A 14171-nucleotide genomic window follows, 5' to 3' on the forward strand; every position below is an offset into this window, starting at 1 on the left:
CGCGGCCCTGCCCGGCCCCGGCGCTGCCCTCAGGGCCCGCGCACCCCTCGCACCGCTGCGGTGCCCGTGCCCAGCCCTGCCCGGAGCCGCTCCGGCCGCCCCGGCCCTGGCGCAGCCGCCGCATGGTTCAACAGCCGCTTCCCCGGCCCCCTCCCCCAGCCCAGAGAGAGCAGCGACTCACGGCTGTTTTGCTCTCAAATCTGAGTTGCTAAACAGGAAAACGCTGGCAAAACGACGTGAAATGGTGTTTAAATGGGTCTGCAGCGACTCAGAGTTGGCGCTGAGAACAACTGCAGAAATTTCGGGACAGGTATCGATTTGCCTGCCCGGCCTTGCAGCAGTGCCAATTTGCCTTCTACTGAGAGCAAAAGTAAATGTTGATTGAGATTGCTGCATGTAACCGAACAAGGACGAGAGTATTTTTTGGCTTTGGCATTCTTGGACTGGTTAAAGATAGTTTTCTCTGTGGCTTGAGTTACAGCCCAGCGTAAAGGCTCGTGCCTACATTTCTTCTCTGAATGTCCAAATCACAGCAGTGCAATACAGGAATAAACTGACGAAATACACGATATCATTTATACTAATGCAAATACTCTGCTTACAAATTTAAGTACCACGAGGAGTTAGTCTTCCTCTTAAGGTCTTCTTTCTAGATGTTGTTTTGAAATTATTACAAATGAGAATTGTAAAGTAAGAATTACAACTGCCTTTCACACATAAAAGAAAATGCATAGATGTGATAGACAAAAACCTAACTGCTGCATGCATAGGGGAACTGCCCTAGTTCCCACAACTGAGTGCCTCCGGGGGATACCAGTGGAGTATTAGAGCTGATAGTTTATGAAAAGCGTTCTGCAGTTTGTGGGTCAGAAGGGATTTTGAGTCTGAAATTTCCGCCTTTAGCAAGAAGAAATACTTAATTTTGTTGCAACGTGGACATTGGAATAAAAGACACCAAAAAGACCCTTTTCAAATTAAAAAATACAATAAGATATGAGCTACTGAAATGTACAACTCCTATAAAGTTTGTATTTCTGTGTAATAAGCAGTCCAGTATTTGTGTATAGCAAAGAGTTTTCTAAAACATAACATTTTGTACAAAGAAAAGATGATCTCTAATTGTATTTCTTAGAGCACATTCACATACTAAAGTTTTCATCCAGTTTTCTCATAATCTGGGCCAGGAATTTCAACTTTGTCAGGTCTGGTGAAGGAGAGTTGGTGAAATAGTGCCAAACACCCACTTTCTAATTTTGGTCTTGAAAAGGAACATACCCAGAATCTCTGGCCACTTCTAAAATACAAGCCCTTTGCTGTCCAGCTTTATAATAAAGCTTTTGAATTTATGTCAACTTTTTCTTGGAGTGATTTGTTGAAAGTCAGTTGGGAAAGAGGGGGCAGAGTCTGCTTTCAGCTGGCTCTGCTGAAGCTAAGAGGATTTGTAGCTGCTTCACTAATCAGAGCTGAGCCAGGAGGCCGTGTTTCACCGACAGTCGCAGTGCTGTTGTCACATCTGTGTCCTCTGTCACTACACCCTCATCTCGGCTTTGCTTGCTCAATGAGCATCTCATTGCCTTAGTGGACACCAGAGAAGGAAATGGGTGTCTTTGATCCTGTGACCAGCAGCAGGGCCACATCCCACACCCAGGGGTGCGTGTTTGACGCAGAGGTGTTGGAAGCATCGGAAGGGGAAACTCTGAACTCCACTCAGAAAAGTGAAATCCGGTGTTACATCATGTTTTTGTAACTCTCTTCATCTAAGGAGCAGATCACAGAAGTAGTCAAAGTCCCAATATGATGCTGCAGCCCACATCCTGATCATTGCTTCCAGCATGAGTCTATGTGCAGTGAGAGAAGTCAGAGCTTGAATCATGATAGAAATCACATTGGAGGAGATGATTCAAGAGCTGGATTACATGAAAGCTGAATGTAACAGAGATGGCAATGAACACATATATATTGAGTCTAAGAAAATGCAGGAAACAGAAGGCAGTTAAAAATCTTACTAATGTCTTACTTACTAATTTAATTGTTTCACTGCATTTGTATTGTTACATGGGAATTTCTTAGTAGGTACTTTGTAAAAGACCCTCAATACTGCTTACATACACCTTCTCTAGGTATGGAATCACACTGATTTTTTTCCCCTTCCACTCATAAAAATAGGGGATCAAAGGGGGCACTTGTTTTCATTGTGCTGCAATGTAACTCAGAGCAAACTCTCAGCCAGAGTATAGAGCCAGCTTGTCTGCTTTGCTTCCCTCTATAAAAGATGACCTATAGTACATTTAAAACTTAATATGAAGATTTTAGCATGTTTTTTCATTGTACACTTTTACACTAGTGTATTTTTTTCTGGTTGCAAAAGAGTTATTTCTGTAATATAAGTTAATACAAAAGTCAGGAGAAAAGCCTCAATGGCTTTATCATAGTTTTGTGCAGTTTCTAGAGTCTGATTTTAGTATCATTTACGAGAAAACTGCTTAGGCTATTCTTTGGACTGTTTTGAAAAGCATAGTAAATAAATACAGTGTTTTACTCAAACACAGTGATTTTGTATAATAATGAATGTTTCTTGTATGATTGTAGAGCAGCTTTCCTGTTTTTCTAACCTTAAAAAATTCTTGGCTTACTGTAAAATAAGTCCAGACAGAGATAATTTTGTCACTCATTTGAAGAGGATCCTGAATTAGTCTAATGGGAACTGCAGCTTAGCAAGATCTTTTTACACTTGTATAAATCCACAGGCTTAGTAGTAAAATTGCATTTCAGTATTGAAAGCTTGGTGGTGATGTTGTGTTGCCATGGAATCAGGCAAATGGGAAAAATTTTGGAATGCCACGAAGGAACAGACTTCCAGAGCTGCATGTGCTCCAAAAAGCTCAAATACTGCTGGGTTTCACTTCCAGAAAAGGGAGATTTTATCCTGCTTCCATTGAAGCCAATGGGAGGTTTGCCACTGATCTCAGTAGGAGCGGGAGCATGCCCGAGTTTTGCAGTCCATCTTTTTAAAGTCCTTAAACCGAAGTGTTTAGCATGCCAATGAGTCCAGGGAGGTGATTTGCATATGATGGCCAATGAGCAGAACCCTGGCTTTGTGTGAATAAGCTGCTGACCACATTTGTGCATAGCAGCCTGCAGAAGAGAAAGAGCTGGCAGGACTCTTTTTTTCTAAAATAATGATTGGTCCTTCCTATGTTTAAATTCCTCATGAAGCTTCCAGTGAAGTTCAACAAAGTACCTGTTTGCTGGACAATGCTGTGGGGAGGAGGAGGGAGCAGGGACAAGGGGACTTCTTTTCACATTGGCTGTACCCTGGGTCTGTTCTCCAAGCTCATTTCCAGCGATTCCCATGATGTCACTTTTAGTAATGGAGACATGTTTACAAAAGAGTACACAGCATCCTCTTTAAAAAGAAACTTTCAACTTGGGGAGCACTACAAAAGTTAGGAAACCAAAAGCTGTTTGAGGAGGGAGTAAAGATCCAGACAAAGGTTCTTTGTTTGCAGTGACCGAACTTGACCTCACGTGACTATTAACAATAATGAATATGCAGTTTGGCAGTGGCAGAACTCAGTGTCAGCATTATTGCCTGTGGTATGCAATATATTAAGAGCATCTGAGAGTGGCAAGTGGCCACGAAATGGGCTGATAAAATTGTATGTAAAAATGGTTTTTGTATACTTTATATCTCCTTTCAAGACAAATGATTTTTTTCTCTTCTATTTCATCCCCCTTATCTTAAGAACAAATACAAAATTCATTAAGAGTAGAGTGACTCTCTCCTATGTAATATAGCATATCATGTTTCTGTAATTTTGAAAAGATAAGGGGCATTTCAGCCCAAGCTGCTCCTAGCTTTTGCCTTGAACTTGTTACATTAGTACAAAAAAGGCTTTTGTTCTAACAGAAAAAAACAGTGTAACTAACTGGTTTAAACCTAATATAACTAGCTTTTACACTTCCAAACTTAGCACCATTTTTCTATCAAGAAATTACACATATGCATTTTGCACAAATCAGAAAATCCTAACTATCCAAAGGAATTTGCCAGCATTTTTAATCTAGCAATACGGCATGGCAGAATTTGGAACAAGATTGTCCCATACTCGTGCCTTGAGCAATTATCTGCCATAACAGTGCAAGCTTCCCCATGCCTGCTGTGAGCAAGGGGGACATGTTGTAAGGGTGATTAGTTCAGTTCTCCACTTTTGTTTCTTGAGAGTATTTGCGAAGCTGACACTCTATCCAAGAGCTGATTTTATCTGAAAAACAACAGATGAAGCAACTAATTTACTGCATATAGGCCCTAAATACTGCTGGATATTCACAGTTATTACCCATTTGTAAATCATTAAAAATTGGTATGTGCGGGAGACTCTGGTGTTAAAAGGATACATTTCATTTGCAGGTATTTCAAGTGCCACTGATAACTTTAATGTCAAGCCAAATAAACTTCTACTTCTTGTCAACTTCTCTGCAAAAAGCAAAGACTTTCTTCTCATCTAGTTCCCTCTTCAGAAATCCAGAACTGCTTTCTACCCTTCCAAAAGAGAAACCAAGGAATATAACAGAAAACAGAGAAATCTGAGACCTAAGGGCAGTATGGGCAATTTTGAAAAAATGGCATCTCATAGAAAAATCACAAAATTGTGATCTTACCAAATTTGCTGTGACTCATCCTTGAGTCACAGAACTGCAAATTGTTCTAGAATAACAAAATCCCTAGTCATTATGAGGTTCTAGGCAAGTGTTTCATCAGTATCTCAAAAGGAGGCACTTTTCACTGCTGAGGTTTGCTCTATTGTGAAGTGGTTGGCTTTAGATGGACTTGTCACATCTTGTAAAGTACTGTAGATATTGAAAGTCAGGATCACAGACAGCTCTTTCAACAACAGTGCTCAAGAGGCTTTGTAACAGACTGTGTGACCCAGGTATTGAATCACATGATATCCCACCCCTCCCCTCATTTTCAGGAATTTGGGACCATAACCAAGGCAGTGTTGGGTGGGACGTTGGAAGAGTCTTAATGCCTTTGATGTAAAAGACACAAGACCTGTTGGTTGGGAAATTTTCTCAGAATTTTGGAGCCATCTTTTGAAACACCTTGGGAGAGTTAGGAAAGTGTCTGGGCATCTGTTCTGCTCTGATGCAATGGTCCTGATGCAGACTGCCATATATTCCAATGAAGGCTTTACACTCTCAATACTTTCCAATCCCTTATGTGATTATCTCTTATATAAATGAACAGAGAGACACCTCCAAAGGTGAACACGCCCTGCTCCCCAATTTATCCAAGCAAACAAAATGGATTTGTTCATTTTTGGTTTTGGAAAAAGCACAAAGAAACTAAATATCCCCATACATGTCTAGATATATTTCCTTTTTGTAAGTCAGTGTCACTAAAAAATAGGTCTCCAGCTTTAGTTTACCATAGATATATATAATTAATTTTATGTAACTGAAATTTTATCTATGAACACAATGAACAAAAAGTAAACTATAAATTTTGTCTCAGCATGACAAAATTAACTGAGAACCCCGACAAAAAGCAGTTTTTTGCTCTTGGCCTTCTCTCTGCACTAATCTGGCTACACCACTTGTTACATTCCAATTCTGACACTCAAGTCATGTTGAGCAATTTTCCCACAGTGTGTTTCCCAAACAAGGGCATTTTTCCCACTCCCACTTATGTGTCTCTTGCATCTGGGAACTGCAGAAAAATGTCCTTGTTTAAGTCCTAAGATCCAGCCAACCACTGTACTGCAATGCTAGATCTCAAAAACTGTGGGTGATCATTTGACCAAAACGGTACCAATTGGCCCAGCAAAAACATACTTTTTCAGTTACTAAATTACAGATATTCAACTCATATCATGATAAAATCTAACATAGGGGTTTTTTTACTGTTGAAGCATAACCTAATACTTTCCCAAGCACCTTATACCTTCATGAGAGCAGAAATCTTTTTATTTGTATACCCTAAACTCTTGAACTGCCTAAACTCTTAAATTGCCTCTTAAATTATTCCAGGATATTCACCTCAAATTCCAGAAGCCTTGAAAACGGTAAAATCTCTTTTTAGAAGATGATGGTTTTGCAGGTCCTGTCTTTCCCCTTTATAAAAGAACAGAACATATTACTAGCTTTGTATTTCACACATGACCAACCATGGCTTCAGGAGAATTACATCCAGCATGACAGGCTGGATTCATAAAGCTGCTTGTGGGCTAAGTCACCCCACAGCTCTTTCAGATTTAGGATAATGAAGGGTCATACGTGCCTTGTTTATTCTTACTACACTTTCCCCTTTCATTATTTCCATAGGTTGAATAAAGCAAGAGTGGTTTCTGGAAGGTTCTTGTTTATTTTACCTTTACCTACAAAAAAAGACTAAACATTCCCTGAAGCAAAGTACCCCAGGCTGTGGGACAGGGATGTTTTGAGACAGGTCTTTTGAGGAAGAGAAGTGATTGATGCTTTTGATTAGAACATCATCAACTTAGCTTGAGCTACAAGAGAAGATTATATCAGATTTTGGCTTTAAAAGCCCTGTCTTTCAGAGACACAAAGTTACAAAGAAAAAACATTTCATCCAGCATAAAACAATTGAGCAAATTTGAGCATCTGTTTATCAGCATAATTTACCGAAAGCATCACAGTGGTTCAGGTAAACTAGAATGGGGGTTAACTCAGGTTGAAAGACAAGATGAGGAGCCTCTTGAAGCCACAGCGTTTTATTTCTTCTGAGGAAAAACATTAGCAAACTGCAGATAACCACCTCTGCATTTTGTGACTGAACTTTTTAATTAATGTTATGGATTGACTACACTGGTGTGGTTTTCTCATAGAATCTTAAGGGTTAGGAAGGAACCTTAAAGAGCATCTAGTCCCAAGCCCCCCTGCCATGGGCAGGGACACCTCCCAGTAGACCAAATTGCTCAAGGCTTTATCCAACCTGGCCTTGAACACTTCCAGGATTGGGGCATCCACAACCTTCCTCAGCAACCTGTTCCAGTATCTCACCACCCTCACAGTGAAGAATTTTTTCTTATATCTAGCCAAAGTTTCCCCTCTTTCAGTTTGTATATAATAATAATAAGTATAATGTAAATGATAAATGATAAACGTTATGTTTATATTATGAAATACAAAAAGTAATGAGCAGACCAGTGCACTTTGAATTTGCATTCAGAAGTCTGCTTTAGTGGTCAGAACATACTGGGCATGCATACCTCTGGCTCTTCCTTGCAAAATGTTATCTTCTCATCCTGAGCTACTGCAGTGTCTCTGAGTCAAACTGAGCTTCCCCAATCAAGCTCAATTGTGTTTCCCCACCAGCTTTTTTCACAAAAGAACTTTCTGTGCATTTTCACCTGTGGCATTTCTCAGACACATATTTGTGGATAGATAATGTTTAGTATTTCTTACATGACATATGCTTAGAATGTGCTAATTAAGTTAATGCATAAAAAATATTTGGAAAGCAGCAGCCAGATTGGAAACTGGAGAAGGCTCCTGTGCACTTTAAAAGTAACTTCTGGAACAGTCTTCCAAGAGAATTATGTTGCAAATATCAGCCCCATGTTCAACCTACATCAGGGCATCATCTGATTATTTTTGGCCATTCCTCATTCAGTTTCAGCTCCTCTAGTAGATCATTAGTATGTATGGGCCAGGAGGTACCATCAGTAATCCTACCCAGTATGATGAAACATAGAGCAAAATTTCATAGCTTGTTTACCCAAGCAATACCTGTTACTAAAAATAACTTGGTTACTATATTTTAACTAATACTTCAAGGACTGGCATAGATATCTTATCTGCTTCTGATCAGCCCTCAAAATGAGAGCAAATATATTTTGAAATATAATTTATTTTCTAATCTAGGTGTTGTTAAATCTCATTAAAAGGCAGATATGGAGAAAAAGTCATCCATGTCTATACTTAGAATGTTTGGAAGCAGAACCATGCTCAATCAAAGAGTCCGTATGCAATTTTGCAACTTTGTGGTCAGTAGCATGATCCACTCTCTTTGCTTCTCTGCTTTTTCTATTCCTCTGAGGACTCTATGTAAGAAGTTTCCTGACCATAGATATATGTGATATCCCTGTGGTCAGTTAATATTTGGAATTTGAAGAGGCTCTGTTCAAAGTAAGGTGTGCATTTTCAGAGAACCACACTAGAAAATACATCCTGGTGGAGCCCTCCAGTGAAGAAGTGCCTGAAATGTAACTTGTGTTTGCTATGGGAATTCAAATGAATCATTTAGAAAGGTTTTAATTAATGGTAGAGAAAAAAGGAGGTAATGTTATAGCTAAAAAATTTTGAATTCCAACTGTGTCTATAATCCTTCTGATTTCGACTTAAAAAACTGTTTCATTTTTGCTAAACTGAGATTCCTTTTCTTATCTCCATTCTCTTCACTTTCTTCCATTTCAGGCTAAATGCTCTATTTAGTGCAACATTCAAGCCGTCTTTAGACTCTTTTTCCTCAGTACAGATCTTGACTTAGCCTAATTAAAATTAAATACAAGAAAAAGAGCTAAAACAGTAAACTTAGTATAAAATAAATTTTAAAACCCTCTTTTGAATATTGACTATGTCTTCTGATGTCTTCTCTATCTACATGTTATTTGTGTAACAAATCCTTGGGGTAAAATCATAGCATGGCAAAAGCCAATGGCAAATCTCTCCCCTGACCAGGAAAGCTGCATCCCAGTGGTGTGTGATAAAAATATTACAAAACTTAAATACTCTGTTACAGGACAACCACAGCTACCTACCTTCTGAGCCCTACTTGAGCGTACACTCCACACTTCTGTATTAACCAAGCACTTGATTTATGCAGGGAGGGCTTAATTAATGTAAAATTTTTTCAACCGAGAGTAACCTTTGAAACCACGCTTACCCTATCAGTTGTGATTTGTGCAGGACACCTCACAGAGCTGCAATCTATGCATCCTTACGTAACAGGCATTAAGAAGCAGTTACACAACTTAATGCAAACACCACCGGCAGATGAAAATCCATGGCACAGACAGGATCTTGAGTAATCATCAAAGCAGTGCCAGAAAGCAAATCCTACCTGCAGAAAACATTTTTTGTGTTAAATCCATTTCCTGGGATGCTCAATAGTTCTGTTGCTGGTAGCCTTAATAGTCTGCCACAAAGGGGATTTTCATTGTCAATTTTTTATCCTTCAAAACCTGTTAATACAAACTTTGACAAATGCTGCCAGAAAATGTGTGTGCAATTCAACTCATATCTTTACTGACTGCAATAATAAACTTTTGGTCTAAAACAAACAGGTCATTAGCAAACAGATACTTTTGTGCACTGAGGTTACTTGGGCCTCTCTCCTCCTGTCATCCCATTTTTCACTCACTGTTCAGACACTTAGAGTTTAATGTCTGAGTATGTCTTCAGGATGCCAGGGCACTGCAACTTTCTCAAATTTAGTACAGGGGAAGAACATACTCCATTTTTCAGTGCACAAAGTTTATTAGTGTCCTTTAATTGAAACTCTTAATTCGGGAAATACTTTTATCTCAGGGGTTAACTTAGGTTGCAGGGTATGCCTAAAGTCAGGCAGTTGTGGCTATCCATACATCTGTTCTAAATTGAAGAAATGGTATCCAGTTTTCTTTGTACTATGTTCAGAATATTTTCTTGATAAAATATTGCATTTTTAATGAAAGGAGCATTCCAAAACCCACTTTAGGTACTTCACAGCGCAGAAGTTGAAGTGCTATACAAAGTATTGTATGGGAAAGACTCTGGTCCCTTTTACATCAGTAGAGATTGGGATGACTCCAAATTTTCACTGGTATAACAAAGTAGAATTTTTTCCTCAGCCAAGATGCACAGGGATGGCAAGACATAACTATGTAGTCAGAAATTCTAGTTGAAAGATGAGTAGTTTATCACAGTTTAACTACATGACATCTTCAGAAAACACTCAAGTATTTAAAACATCATCAGGCCTCAAATAAGACATGGGTGGGGTTTTTCAGTCTGTGGCATTGCTTGCTTCCTTGACTGATGTGTTCATAATGGATAGAGGTGATGTTTTTGAATCAAATATATTCAAACAGCAATAAAATAGTAATACTAGATAACTAAGGCAGGCACAGTTGGGCTGCATTAAGGGGGATAGGAATGCTGAAAGATGTTTGGGGTTTTCCTTTTTCACAGCCTCATAAGAATCCACCCATCCAAATTTGCTTCTAACCCACCAGTCTATTTGTCCTGTTGAGTATCCTGTTTTAGTCTTCCATCTCTCCAAACACAATCACTTCGAAATACTGGAATAAATACATTCAGTCACTGAACAGCCTACTCAACAAAGCCCAAAGACCAGGTTTAAGAGTCACCTGAAGACCTGACCCTTCCTGGTTCACCTTTTCATTTTTTTCCCACCTCTCAACAGAAAGAAAACACTCCATTCCTTTGGGATTTTTTGGCTAAAACATGCTAGTGGCAAAATATATCCCTCCTCAGAGATGTGTGCAGTGATCTAGAGGGAGGAAATGATCCACCTGAAAAAGAAGTCCTCATCAACCATCACACAGGTCCAGCTTTAGAGACAGAGGAAGAGTGTGAGGAATACCTGAGGGAGGGGCAGGAGCAGTGCAGAGTAGCAGAGCCAGTAGAAGAAGTGTCTGTGGTGCTGTGCTCAGACAGTCACATCCCACTGCTTGTGAGGAATAGCATAGTTTCCTGTTATTGAATGAGAGTATAAACATGGGGGAGAGGGAGCCCCAGAAAGAAAACAGACTTCATGGAGAATGAGGTCAAATTGTGGCTTTAAAAAGTACGTGCTTTACATGTTTTATCCAGGTTAGGGCCTAATTTTGTTTTCTGGGAGTAAAAAAAGGAAAATAACTTAAATACTGATAACATATCTTTTCTCTCATTTAAATTCCCAGTTAAAAAAAAATCCAGTTTGTTTGCATGCCAACAGTTCAATTTACCAGAATCTATTTGTATTAATTCCCTAATTAAAACTACATTACATTTGTCAAAGCCTTTTAGGCCACAGTAATGTCAATGGGATTAATCACCAAAGCATTCTTTTCTTGATCAAGGTGTTTTCCTCAAGTATTGCTACAAGTTACATCCAATTCAGCCATGATTGAAAACACTGTAATTGTGTTGAACAGAAACATCGTTCTTTCCTTAATTAAATAGGTTTCCAAAGTGGTTTCTACCACCTACAGTTTGGAAACCAGTGCACTTGCCATATAGGATGGCTTCTTTCCTTTCCTACTATTGGCAAACTGCTATTTTATCTCTGTATGCTCAGTTAACACCTCTACTTACAAACTAAAGGATCTATGAGTACAGAAAAAATCTGGGAAATGTGATGAAGCATTTATGTATCATCTTCTGACCTTCATATCTTAATTTTTTAAATGTTTCTTTGTACTGGTTATTCCAGAACTGTCTTTTGTCTACAACATCCTAATTGTATTGTTTTAACTAACAGGTACATACAAACATCATTCCACAGACTTATTTTTAATCAGGGATTTCTCGTGCTCAATTGAAAAATAGCAATAAAGGAACACATAAGATAATTATAAAACAGGCAGCAATTCTGAAAGAATTAAACTGCTCTGCTTCACATATTGCTCCATTCTAAGACACCTGAGAAACATTTATTTTTCAGCCTGCCAGTATCCTGAGCACTGTATGGACTCCTCTAATTGTATTTTCTTTAATACAAAAGCAATGGCAAAATAACCAGTGTACTTCCGTGCCCTGCCAATCCTGCCACATATGTGGTCATGAGAAAGGACATAAATAGAATCTACCCAGATAAAGAATGATTCATACGTAGAGAGGAGGTACCCAGGAGAGGTGCCAGAGATGATCTCTGTTCCCTGCTATTTTATCTGTCTTGCTGAGGCACTTACACAGTTCCCATTGCTGTGATGCCAGAATATATAAGGACATACAGCTGTTCTTTCAACACTCAAATGGGGTGGACAGATTACATGGGTTATCCCGGGTCAGAAGTTGGAAGAAGATCATTGCACAAGCTTCACATGTTCTTGATGGGTAAAAGATGTTTAATGACCATTCCCATATAAATCATCACCTAACCTCATTCCCAAAGCATCCAAGTGTTTCTCAAATATTCATGCTAAATAGTCAAGAAGTCCCATCTTGGAGGTTTTATTGGACATGAACCAATGGCTGAAATGACTTGTAACAACTTCTTTCAGTGCACAACAACTGCTCTTTTGCTATGGTTGTCAAGGTAAATATATTCCCTAACAAGGGTTCTAAATGTCTATTTCAGTCAATCATTTCAATCATAGAGTGCTGAGTAAGACTATATTTCCCCCATTGTCCATGTGGTCATGGGGGCAGCATTGTACCTGAAACTGCTTTGGAAGAAAAACTTCCCTGTTTACAAGCATGAAGAAGTTATCCCCAAAACATAAGTACATGAGGATGATCTTGTTAATTTACTGAAGCCAGCAGTGACATTTCTGCATGGGACCCAGGCATGTTACTGTCTACTCTGAGTGATGTAAGTTGAGTTTGATGACTGGATGCCACCTGGTAGCTTCTCCTGTAGAGGCACTCATTGCTGGTGGGCTGAGTAACACATTAGTGCATAAATTCTATACATGTGCTTTACCACAAGTGGGGGAATAATGTCCTTTATGCAATTGCTTATGATTCACAGTCAGAAATTTTTAGTATTTTTATAATTATCTGTAAGATGCCAGAATACTTACCACCCTGATGGGATGTTGGGTAGGATAATTAACTGTTATTTGGAGCTGCTCTTAGACTGATGAATGTTGAGTCCTGCAAGAGAGAGAAAGATGTGATCCACTGACACTTGATTAACACACACCTATGTCATCACCTCTGCAGCCTTTACTGCAAGAAACAAGCAAGGCTGGATTGCCCAAAATTAATAATGGGTTTGGACAACACCTGTCAATGAAAAGCAATGTCTGTATGTTTACATCTTTTCCATTAAAACACCTTGTTTTACAGTTTCATCTGAACAATTTTCATCCAGTACCATCTTTCTAGCACAATGGATTGCCCATCTTTTGGGAGCTGGACTAGATGACCTCTAAAGGTTCCTTCCAACCCAAACTATTCTCCGATTCAATGATTTTACTGATGCTAACACATGTTCATGCTCAATAACCTTAGGCAGCAGTAATTTGCTTCAGATTTCATGATAATTTTTTAAAATAATTTTACTTTCTAAGCCAAATTATTTTTTATTCTTGATTTTAAAGCCAAAAGGATATATTGTATCTACCTAGACAAAATCCTCATGACAGAAAACCTGCAACCAATAAAGGTACCAAGGCAAAAGCATGCAAGGACAAATGTCATGAACTTCCAAATGCCAAAGACACATTCTGCAGCAGCACCATTGCAGCGGTGTCATGAAGGATGTTTTTAGCATGTATTTAATACATTTTAACTTTTACTGGTGACAGTTCAAGGTTAATAAAAATCATAGGGGTTGGACTGGAACTGATGGCAACTGCTAGAGCGTTTCACACAATGCACCCACTCAAATGACTTTAGAAGGCCATGGGCTTCATCTTTCATATCTTCATGCTGAAATATCTTGGCTATTTCAGCTGTAACCAATGTAAGCTTTAAGACTAATTTAATACATTAACCTTAATATGGTGCAGTCAGATGTAGGAACCAACAAAATCTAAAATGTTCTTAACAGGTTTTAATAGCATCTTGCACTAGAGCTGGCTGGATATTTTTACATGAAAGAATGGATGGAATTATTACATAAAGTTACTCTTTATGGGAATTTTTGTTGTTAATCATCTCTTATTTAATCTAAAAATAAGAGCAATTTTGTCCCAATCACTTGCTGAAAAATGAAGATGCCAGCTCAGAAATACTGCAATACTTATGGAGAGAGAGGATGAGTTCACAGTTTAATTGTGAGAATTTAGTATCAACAATATCATTGTGTTTCAGGAGAGATGCAGTCCAAAGGCAGCTTCCTGTCTTCATTCTCCTCTTCCTGGATCCTGTCAGGATCCTTGTCAATGTTATATGTTCTACAACATCTGCCCTGGTGTAATGCATCTTGAGAGATTTTGTCTGACATAGAAGTTCATGCATCTAAATGCATCTCCCCAGGCCTCTGCAGTGAT

The 14171-nt window shown here is 38.8% G+C and overlaps 1 protein-coding gene across 5 annotated transcripts in view; it reads right to left on the minus strand.

Moving 5' to 3' along the window:
- The window catches only part of GPAM (glycerol-3-phosphate acyltransferase, mitochondrial), a 47256-nt gene that overhangs the window by 30191 nt on the left and 2894 nt on the right, over nucleotides 1-14171 (minus strand). For 3 of the 5 annotated variants that reach the window (XM_042019315.1, XM_042019316.1, XM_042019312.1), the window contains exon 1: nucleotides 182-257. The gene's annotated coding sequence lies outside the window, so the exon portion shown is untranslated. Of the gene's footprint in view, nucleotides 1-181; nucleotides 266-12755; nucleotides 12829-14171 lie in introns of those variants that run through there. The other 2 variants (XM_042019314.1, XM_042019313.1) reach the window with 2 other exon arrangements.

This window comes from Corvus kubaryi, unplaced genomic scaffold, assembly GCF_017639235.1.
Source record: "Corvus kubaryi isolate FWS band 111438036 unplaced genomic scaffold, C.kubaryi_AGA036_p1.0 138, whole genome shotgun sequence".
Taxonomy (NCBI): domain Eukaryota; kingdom Metazoa; phylum Chordata; class Aves; order Passeriformes; family Corvidae; genus Corvus; species Corvus kubaryi.